The sequence below is a fragment of the Phascolarctos cinereus genome, unplaced genomic scaffold, assembly GCF_003287225.1.
Source record: "Phascolarctos cinereus isolate Bilbo 61053 unplaced genomic scaffold, phaCin_HiC Scaffold_4;HRSCAF=312, whole genome shotgun sequence".
In the NCBI taxonomy this organism is placed as follows: Eukaryota; Metazoa; Chordata; class Mammalia; order Diprotodontia; family Phascolarctidae; genus Phascolarctos; species Phascolarctos cinereus.
In genome coordinates this window covers 479049456-479059561 of record NW_027555847.1, presented here as the reverse complement: position 1 = coordinate 479059561, position 10106 = coordinate 479049456, and the positions used below count along the sequence as shown (strand labels likewise).

Below are 10106 nucleotides of genomic sequence, written 5' to 3'. Positions count from 1 at the left end.
CACATTAGGCAGATTTTTATTTTTCCTATGGCAAGTTTTTGTAGCTGCTTTCAACAGACCAACAGCATAATTTAGGGCTTTAAGAGGGTTTAAAAGTCTGTCCCTTAAAAGCAAAACCCACGAAAACAAAGAGAATTGAAAAAAACAAACAAAAAAAACAAAAGAAAGAGAATTGGCATGAGTTTGTATATCTTATTCAGACATCCCAACTCTGATTGGTTTGTTAGCTAAAAATGTCATTAGAAGCCATGTGACACATCTCCAGTCCTTTCTTTACCTCTTTTGGACTTTAGGTAATTCATTTTAGTTTGTTTTGTGGAACATAGTAAGAGTCACAAAGCAGTCCATAAGACTAATAATGGATGGACCACTGGGTTACAAAGAGAGATAGGATAGGATACCAGGAAGAGAGTTCTGGATTAGTAGTGCAGGGATTTGCCTTCAGATTCCTGATTTATTATGTATTACTTGTGTAACTTTGGGAAATTAAACTCTTTGAGTGTTAGTTTTCTCCTTGTAAAATAGGGGTGCTGGCTATCATTAATATTCCTTCTAGTTCTAAATCTTATCATCATAGGATTTAGCTACTCTTGAGACCCATAAGAACTTTCTCTGTTGTCTACTCCATGGTATCTTTCCCACCAGGTTGTGCAAGGTGATGGTAGTGGGGGTGTAGGAAGAAGTTGATAAGGGGAAACAGGTGATACTTGGAAATCTTCCAGTATAAACGAAACCCGTTAGCTTCAGCTGGTGGCATAATGCATCCAAATTAGTATTAAAATCATTTCCTTTCAAAAAGCCTGTGGTACAAATGAATTGTGATAAACAATTTCTGTCCCATATCTTAGAGTGTGTATTTAGAATAAATTAGGATTGCTTATGCTTAATAGCCTGCCAAAGCCTGCTAAAGGTTAGTCTGACCTTCCAGTGTTGTTTGAGCACATTGGAAGGTACAGGCATGGAGATGTGGGGGCCCGTAAGTCTGTTTATCTCTGAAAAATGAGGCAGTTGTTGCCCAGCTGAATAAAGGAGACTGCACAGCTCCTGTTACTACTCTGTCCCTGCTCCCAAGCTTGATAGTACTTCCTTCCTGACCTCTCATGACTTCCTGCTTCTGGCCTTATCGGGGCAAAAAACTTGACACTGTACTGGATGTACCACATGGAACACACTTAAATTCCTTAAATGGAAATCTCTTGCCTTTACATTTACAAACAACTGTCACCCACCAAAAAATGTTCTCTACATTTTCATATTGATGTTCTCATTTCCCTGGGAAGGTAGGATTGATGAAACGTGGGGAAAAAAAGAAAGGAAAATGAGCATTCTCCTATCACCAGCCCTCCTCTTTCCTTTACTTCCCCTCCCCCAACCTGAATGTTCAATTGATAGTTTTACCCGTTAGTCTAATGTATACTCACTGTGAAAAGTAAGGAGTTGGGGGTAGGGGAAGATCTGGGAAGCACTATAGACCAACTGGAATAGATAAGTGAGGAAAACCAGTGTTCACAGAAGCTTTGGAAATAGTGCTGTGCTTGCAAGGAGTTCTAATTTCTGCTGAGCAAGTAGAACCAAAGACAGTCTTCCTTCATTTTGTTACCCATGTCCAGGGGTTGTACTGTTCTTGAGTCTGCTTCTGACTCTGGGTGAGAGGGTGGCTGGGTATATTAGGCATGGCTGTGTAGCTTACCAACATGGCCCTTATAAGACTGACTGGAAGACCAAATTTCATTTTGGTTTTTGATTGGTTGAGATATGCTACTGTACTTCCTCCCAACTCCTACCCCCTTTTCAATTACATTCCTCAAGCTTTCATTAAGCACCTACCATTGGAATAGTGCTATACTCTTTTTTTTATTTCTTAAAGTTGCAAAATTAGAGATATAGATAAACTTTATTTTAAAACTGGGTATGCAAATGCCAAATCCACAAAAAATCAAGTGAGACTCAGTGGATCCTCACAGCTCAGCAGTTTAATCAGAGAGAGAAAGAAATAGCCTGAGCTGCTTTCTGCTGTATTTGTTATAACTTAAGAGAGATGGTATGATGTAATGGGTAGAAAGCTGGCCTTAGAATCAGAGAGAGCTGAGGGGCAGCTAGGTGGTGCAGTAGATAGAGCACCGGGCCCTGGATTCAGGAGGACCTGAGTTCACATCTGGAATCAGACACATAACACTTACTAGCTGTGTGACCCTGGGCAAGTCACTTAACCCCATTGCCTAGACAAAAAAAAAAAAGAATCAGAGAGAGCTGGGTTTAAGTCTCTTCTCTCCCATATATTAACCCTTTCTCTGGCCTAAGCAATTTTCAAAGACTACAAAGTGAAGACCTGCATTTCTGGCCAGTTTCCCTGCCCAGGAGTTTCCTGTACTACTGGAATCACAGATCTACTCCCTAGTTTCATTGTACTCAATCATTGAATTGGGACCTCTATACAGAGCTCATCAAGGAAACCCAAGGTGCCACATGAAAAAGGGAAGGAACAGTTTTCTTTGAATGTTGTTTAATGCCCACATTAGTAGTGAATGTTCCATGGGAGTTTCTAGAGCAACAGTTTTCATGAGCTCATAAAGTCTCTTGAGATATGACCATCTTTTACCCAGGTTAGAAGCATTTCCTTAGATGTGATTCAGGGGAGGCAGGCCTAACTCTTCAGATGTCAGAAGTTTTCATATTAGAGGCATGTACAGTGCTGGAGTGGATCCCATTTTTTATTTCAAAGGAATTCCCCTTTTGAAAATTTCTACTTCATAAGGCAGAATATTGAACTTTTTTTTTAGGAGAAAAAGAGTTAAAGAGAAAATGCCTCCTTTCTGTTTTCTTTTGAGTGAGCAAATTCATGTATGCATATCAAGTTAACAAGCATTAAGTACATGTTTACTATGTGCCATGCACTGTGCTAACCACTGGGAATACAAAGATAAGCAGAAAGTATAAAATCTTTTTGAGTTTGTCATTTCAGGACAGCAGCAGTCCTAGGAAGAAATGTCATCTCATCACTCCAGTCATCTTCATATACTGATGTACAACTTAAGTTGGAAGTCATTTGTGGATTGACTCTAAAAATCATCATTTGTACACAAAAAAAATTGTGTAATTGGCTGTTAGCTAGGTGAAATGTGTGGAAAACGAGCATATTTTCTTCTTGCTTTTGAAAAATGGATATTTTGATTGGCTAAACTTTAGACTAAAGATAGATGCTAAGTTGCCTGACATTCCTTGCTCAAAAACTTTATCTTTTTTTCTTTGTGTTAAATATGATGATTTTTGATCATGAGGAGACACAGGAAATAGCAACAGCCCAAAAGATCCTCTCATATTTTTGTGAACTCAGGGATGTTCATTCCAGTGTCTTGACCACTTTCTAAAATAACCTTTGACCATCTATAACCTTTCCTGATAGAAGTTACAGATGGAAAAGACTTATGAGATCATCTTGTTTATTACCGGTTTATGTAGAATTGCTCTCTCTGGCTTTCTGGAGATCTTGGACCAGTCTCCTTTTAAATGACTCAAACAACAATAAGGTTTCCAGTATTCCCCTAAGGGAGATTACTCTACAGCCTAATGAGACTTTTCCTGCAACACAGCCTGATGATTCCTTTGTTAGATTTCTACTCATGACTCTGTTCTAGACCTTGTCAGAGAATGGAAGACTTCTGAAAACAAATCATAGACTTCAAATTTAACATTCTCATCAAGAGGTGATATTAAAAATTAGAAATACTTCTTCTGAGTGCCCATAGACCCTACATTATGACTGTGGTACTGTGGGCCCTCTGCCAAAATAAAGCTAAAACAAGACCTTGTCTATTCTGCATAAGAATTTACCATCTAAAATAGATGAGACAGATTTAAGGTTTGAGAAAGGAGGTGGAGAGCCTGTTTCATCATGAATCCTTTGGAATTGTGGTTCATCATTGTCCTGACTAGATTCCCCAAGACTTTCAGAGCTGATTGTCTTTACCATATTGTTATTGCTGTATAAATAGGTTTCTGGGTTCTGTTCACTTCACTTTGCTGAAGTCTTTCCATGTTTCTCTGAAACCATTCCTTCATTATTTCTTAGAGCATGATGGTATTCCATCACATTCATATGCCATAACAGTCAGCAATTCCCCAATTGATGGACACCTCCTCAGTTTCTAATTTTTCACCATTGTAAACAGAACTGCTATAAATATATATATTTTGATATTTGAATCCTTTTCTTTCTTTGATCTGATAAATATATATTGTATTGAATAGGGTTGAATGTCTCTGGTCAAAGATACCTGGAAGTGTTTGGAAAGGGAAATAAGAAGAAAATATAGGCTAGCTTCTTTTATTTGTGAAATCTAAGGAAAGTCTTCCTTTTGTTTAGGTTCAGCTTATGTAGTCCTACCACATAACTAGAAGAAAGGTTGGGAGTCTGGATATATAAACCAGATGGTTCTGAAGTCCAAGAGTGTCCCCAGCTAAATTCCATTACAGGGAATGGTAAAGAATATCCACTTTCTTTTGTTGGACTTCAGTTTGACTCTGAAGAGATAATATAAAATGGCGTAACTTCTAGGAAAAGGAAAGTGTTCATCCCTCTGTACTCTGTGTTGGCTTAACTACATCTAGGGGATTATGTTTATAGCTCTGAGCACTCCAGTTTCTGAGAAAAAAAACTGAGAAATATTGATAAACTGGAGAGTATCCAAAGGAGGGCAATCAGGATGGGAAAGGGTCTTGAGTCCATGTAATTAATACGAGGATCAATTGAAGGTGTATATAGATAATAGAAGGTATATATTGATAATAGAAAACTCGGATGTGTTATAATAGCTTTCTTAGAGGAACTGGAAGACAGCATGCCATGTGGAAGAGGGATTAGACATGTTCTCTTTGGTCCCATGGGGAACACCAAGAGCAATGCCAGGATGTTGCAAAAAGACAAACTTAGGCTTGATGTCTGGAAAGACTTCCTAATAATTAAAGCTGTTCAAAAATACAGTGTGTTTTCTTGGGAGGGAGGGGTACCCACTTTTTGGGCCTGGATTGTATCAGATGGCCACTAAAGTGTCTTCCAATTCTAAAATTCTATGATTCTGAAAATTTTACTGCATTCCCAAATTTTCTTATTATTGGATCATCAGTTAAAACACAGAACTCTTTTTGTTGTGATGGCATTTGTTATAGCTGCATTTTACTTTTGTAGCTTAGAAATATTTTATCATTAGAGTATTACATTTTTTTTCAGAACAAGTACAACTTACATAAATTATACATGACTAGCTTTTATGAAATATCAACTTTCACTAATTTTGTTTAGCTGAAATATCATTTCAGTTTTGTAACACTCTCCTGTGGCAAAAGAATGATTCTAAACTTCAAAGAATTTGAATTACTTTTTAATTTTTTAAATAATATTTTATTTTTTCCCAATTAAATGCAAAGACAATTTTAATTTTCATCTAAAATTTTTTGAGTTCCAAATTTTCTCCCTATTTCCCTCATCTCACCCCCTGAGATGGTAAGAAATTTGGCAATTTGATATAGGTTATACATGTGCAATCATGTAAAACATATTTCCGTATTGGTCATATTGTGAAAGAAGACACTGACCAAAAACCAAACAAAGAAACCCAATCCACAAAAAATAAAGAAAATGAAAAATAATATGCTTCAGTCTGCATTCAGATTCCATCAGTTCTTCCTCTGGAGGTGGACAGCATTTTTCCTCATGAGTCCTTTGAAATTGTCTTAGATCACTGTATTGCTGAGAATAATGAAGTCATTCATAGTTGATGATCATACAATATTGCTGTTACCCTGTACAATATTCTCTTGGTTCTGCTCACTTTACTTTGTATCAGTTTATGTAAGTCTGGGCTTTCTGAAAGCATCCTGCTCATAATTTCTCATGGCATAATAGTATTCCATCACAATCACATACCACAATTTGTTTAGCCATTCCTCAATTGATGGGCATCCCCTCAACTTCCAATTCTCAGCCACCACAAAAGGAGCTGCTATAAATATTTTTGTACAAATAGATTGTTTTCCCTTTTTTTCTTTATCAATTTGAGCTACTTTTACAAATGTACTACCAAAGTCTCAAACTAAATATTTTAAATAGAAAAAATTACTCCTTTTAAAATAGTTCGGTAAACATATTTCTGCGGTTTGTGTACACGTAATGACTAAAGATAAAGGGAACAATAACACAAGTAAGAAAAAGAGTTAATAAGTTCATCAACATTTTCTTCTAAGTCTATTACCATGGAGAATCATTTATTAAGCTATAGCTTGATTTAAAATGTCACTATGTAAAAATATGTCCAAATGCTTGCTCCAAAATGCAAAACATTTGAAATTCAAACATACTTTTGAATATCCACTTACAAACTCAAATATTTACTCAGAAGGCATTTGTATTTTAATAAAGCCGGAAGAGTTTAGTACAAAACAAAACAAAGAGCTATAATTGATCATTAAGGTGTAAATATGTCTCCAGTTAATCATTATTTCTATTGCTGAATATTATGACAATTCACCAGGAAGTTTCAAAAATCCTAGGAATAAGGAACGAGGCTGAGGACTCATGAGAAGGTTTCCACAGCAACATCACAGCATAATATGATATAGTGAGAAGAGCACTGGATCAAACATCAGAAGACCTAGTAATAATCATTAACTAACTAATTGACTTTGGGCAGATTGCAGTCATTTTTTGGCCTCAGTTTCCATGGTTGTAAAAGAGTGGGTTAGATAGTACACAGATCCTTATCATTCCACAAAATTCTGATTCTGTGAAATGTAGTAACAATAGAAGAAGGGTGGTGTCATCTCTTTCCTCTAGCAGTTGAATCATTAAGACATGGATGTCAGAGCATATTTTTGGCCAACCACGGGAAACAGTCACATTAACTGCTATGCAAATATTCAAATCCTATGAATGCAACATATGTGGTTGCAGTTTATATGTTGATTGACACTCCACTGGATCTCACTGGAAAATTGCATAGTTATAGAATTCTCAATGGGCAACTAGGTGGCACAGTGGATAGAGTATTCTACCTGGAGTCAGGAAGACTCATCTTCCTGAGTTCAAATCTGACCTCAGACATGTACTAGATGTGTGACCCTGAGCAGGTCACTAAACTCTGTTTGCCTCAGTTCCTTATCTCTAAAATGAACTGGAGAAGCAAATGGCAAAGCACTCCAGTATCTTTGCCAAAAACCCCCCCAAAAAACAACAACCAAATGGGGTCATGAAGAGTCAAACACAACTGGATAACAACAAAAAAATTCTCAGCACAGAGTGGGGAATGTCTTCCATTTTAAAATCATTTGTTGATTCAGCAAGAACCAAACAGATATGGAGGAAAATTCTTAGTCTATCTCATAGATAAAGCAATGGAGTTTACATCTACAAATATTTCATTTATAAATATGTTTTCAGTAGATGAAAGGCATGTATGTATGTATGTCTGCATATATATGTATATATGTGTGTGTGTGTATATATATATATATATATATATATATATATATATATATATATATATATATGCATATATACATACAAATCACATCCTCAAGAACCAAAAAAGACCATTTTGACTCATAAAGCCATAATCACTGTGGCAGAAGTGAGCCTTAGCAACTTCCTAGAAGGAAATACAATGTAATCTAATATTAATAAAATCTATGAAGGAATGGAATAGGTAGTTAACAAATTAAATACAGAGACTGAAGCGTCAGCAACAGGAAACATGAAGGCACTTATACCATAACAGCATTTGTAGAGAAATGAGGGTTATTTGTATGAAACAATAATAGATCCATAAAGCTGGTGTTATAATTATCTATATTCATCATTTTAAAAGCTTTTTGTATACTAGGTAATTATTAAATTAACTTGGAGAAAAGTTATCATTTTAATGGAAAAAAAAGAGGAAGGTAAAGAGTTTCCACATCAAGTCAACTGTGGTTAGTGTTACCTAAAAATGCTATCCAATATTAAGTTTTCAATATCAAGTTTCCAATATTTGAAGATTTAAGGATATTTCAAACAAATATCTTGATCAAAAATGGTCATGTTAAATCTCCATAAGGTATAATTATAATTGCATTTTCATTCATTCATTCAAGAAATCACAGGATCACAGAACTTCAAGTTGGAAGGAGCATCAGTGGTCATCTAATCCAATACATACTCACAAAAGTACTCTGCAATACACCTGCTTATGATTGTTGCAAAGAATGAAAGGGTACTGAAATTCTATGAAGAACTTGATAAAATCTTCCAAAACAAGTTAACATATACTTTAATATAGGATTCAAGCCTGGACCATTTGAATTGGAATCTCTTCATTGGCGGAAAGGATGCTGACAGCACTGCTTGACTCTGTGAGGGGAGGAGTTGGTGTGAGGACTTGGGAGAAAAACAACCCTTTTCTTCCTTTCTCCTTTGAGGACATATAAGAAATCTGGAAAGAAGATGAAAAAAGTTTAGAAGGCAGACACATAGGGGAAAGTTGTCTCCTCACATTTTAATGATTTCCACCTTGCTTCCTTAAAGGCTGTGGGGAATTTCTCCCTGGATTTTTTGTGGAGGGTCTAGGAAGAACGTGGACAAGAATTGAGAAAGATGAAAATGTACAGATTGTGGTTTGTACCCATTGAGAAAAAAACCCACATTGAAAAGGTCAAAGGTACATTGAAATATACATTTTAAAAATGAATCACATTGATATAATGTTTTAAATTTTATCAAACATTTTTCTGACTATAACTCTATGACATGGGTGTTAAAATTTTTTTTTGTTCTGATCTGAAATACCAAGTATCACAGGAGAAAGTTCAAAAACAAAAACTTCTTTTACCAGTATAGATCAGCCACTTATTTATAAGTTATAGACTTAGAGAATTGCTTGAGAGATTAAATGACCTGCCTGTGGTCTCACAGTTCATATGTGTCAAAGTTAGGACCCAAACCTAGGTCTTCCTGATTCCAAGGCTGACCCACCCACAGAGCCCTCAGTTTAGTATTATTACCCCCTTTTTTTTTAATAGGTGAGGAAACTGAGATTTGTTGTAATTTTAGAAAAGATTTTTTTTGGGGGGCAATTAGGATAAGTGATTTGCCAGGATCAAACAGCTAGCACATGTCTGAGTTCAGATTTGAACTCAGGTCCTCCTCACTCCAAGATCTATGCACTATCCACTTTGTCACCTAGCTGTTCCTTGTTTTCGTTTTTCTACAACTGATAACTCTTTCCAATTTTACTTTATCTGAAGTTGGCAGCCAGGTGGTGCACAGCACTGGGTAGTGCAGTGGATGATGTTCTTGACCTGCCATCAGGAAGACTAAAGTTAAAATCCACCTCAAGATACTTAATTATCTGCTTCAGTTTCATTAACTGTAAAATTGGGATAATAATAGCATCTACCTCCTAAGGTTGTCATAAAGATCAAATGGGCTACATGTAGAGTGCTTGGAATAGTGCCTAGTACATAGTAAGTGCTTAATAAATGCTTGTTTCTTTCCTCCATCTGACAAAATCCTTAGTTTCCTTGAATAATGATCTTTGAATTCTTACATGTTTTTCTATAGCTTCTCAGTAAGTGCCATTTCTCCTAACTTATCATACCATGAAATTCTAATTATGTCAGATTTTACTGTCAGATAATTAGGTACTTTGGGTACATGCCTTAACTATTTTGTGTTTGGGTTATATTAGAATAGCCTAAAATGAGCCCATAATACCATTAACTTTGCTTTTTCCCTCTTAACTTTCATGTTCAATGTTTTATAAGCAAAGTCCCACAATCTTTTAAGCCTAACGCCACTCTCTAGCTCCATTAAGATTTTTAAATAGACCCAGGGCAGAATGAATATTTGCCAGTGCATCAGTAACCCCTGAACCCACCCCATGACACACTATATAAACTGCTGTTTCTTAAGGAGGGAGCTCTTTTATTTCCCAAAAGAGTTTGCAGTTTAAAATTTCACTCGTTTCCCTTTCATCCTGTCAATATTTGTATAAATAGTGACATTCACACACAGAAAATCCTTAGAGTACTTTCTTTTTGAGAGTGCTTGTAATCTTATTGCATGCCGGAATTCTTTG

The 10106-nt window shown here is 36.0% G+C and overlaps 1 pseudogene; it reads left to right on the top strand.

Annotated features, from left to right (window-relative positions):
* Positions 1-958: 958 nt before the first annotated feature.
* Positions 959-7766, top strand: LOC110221390 (PRELI domain containing protein 3B-like; annotated as a pseudogene).
* The last annotated feature ends 2340 nt before the right edge of the window (positions 7767-10106 follow it).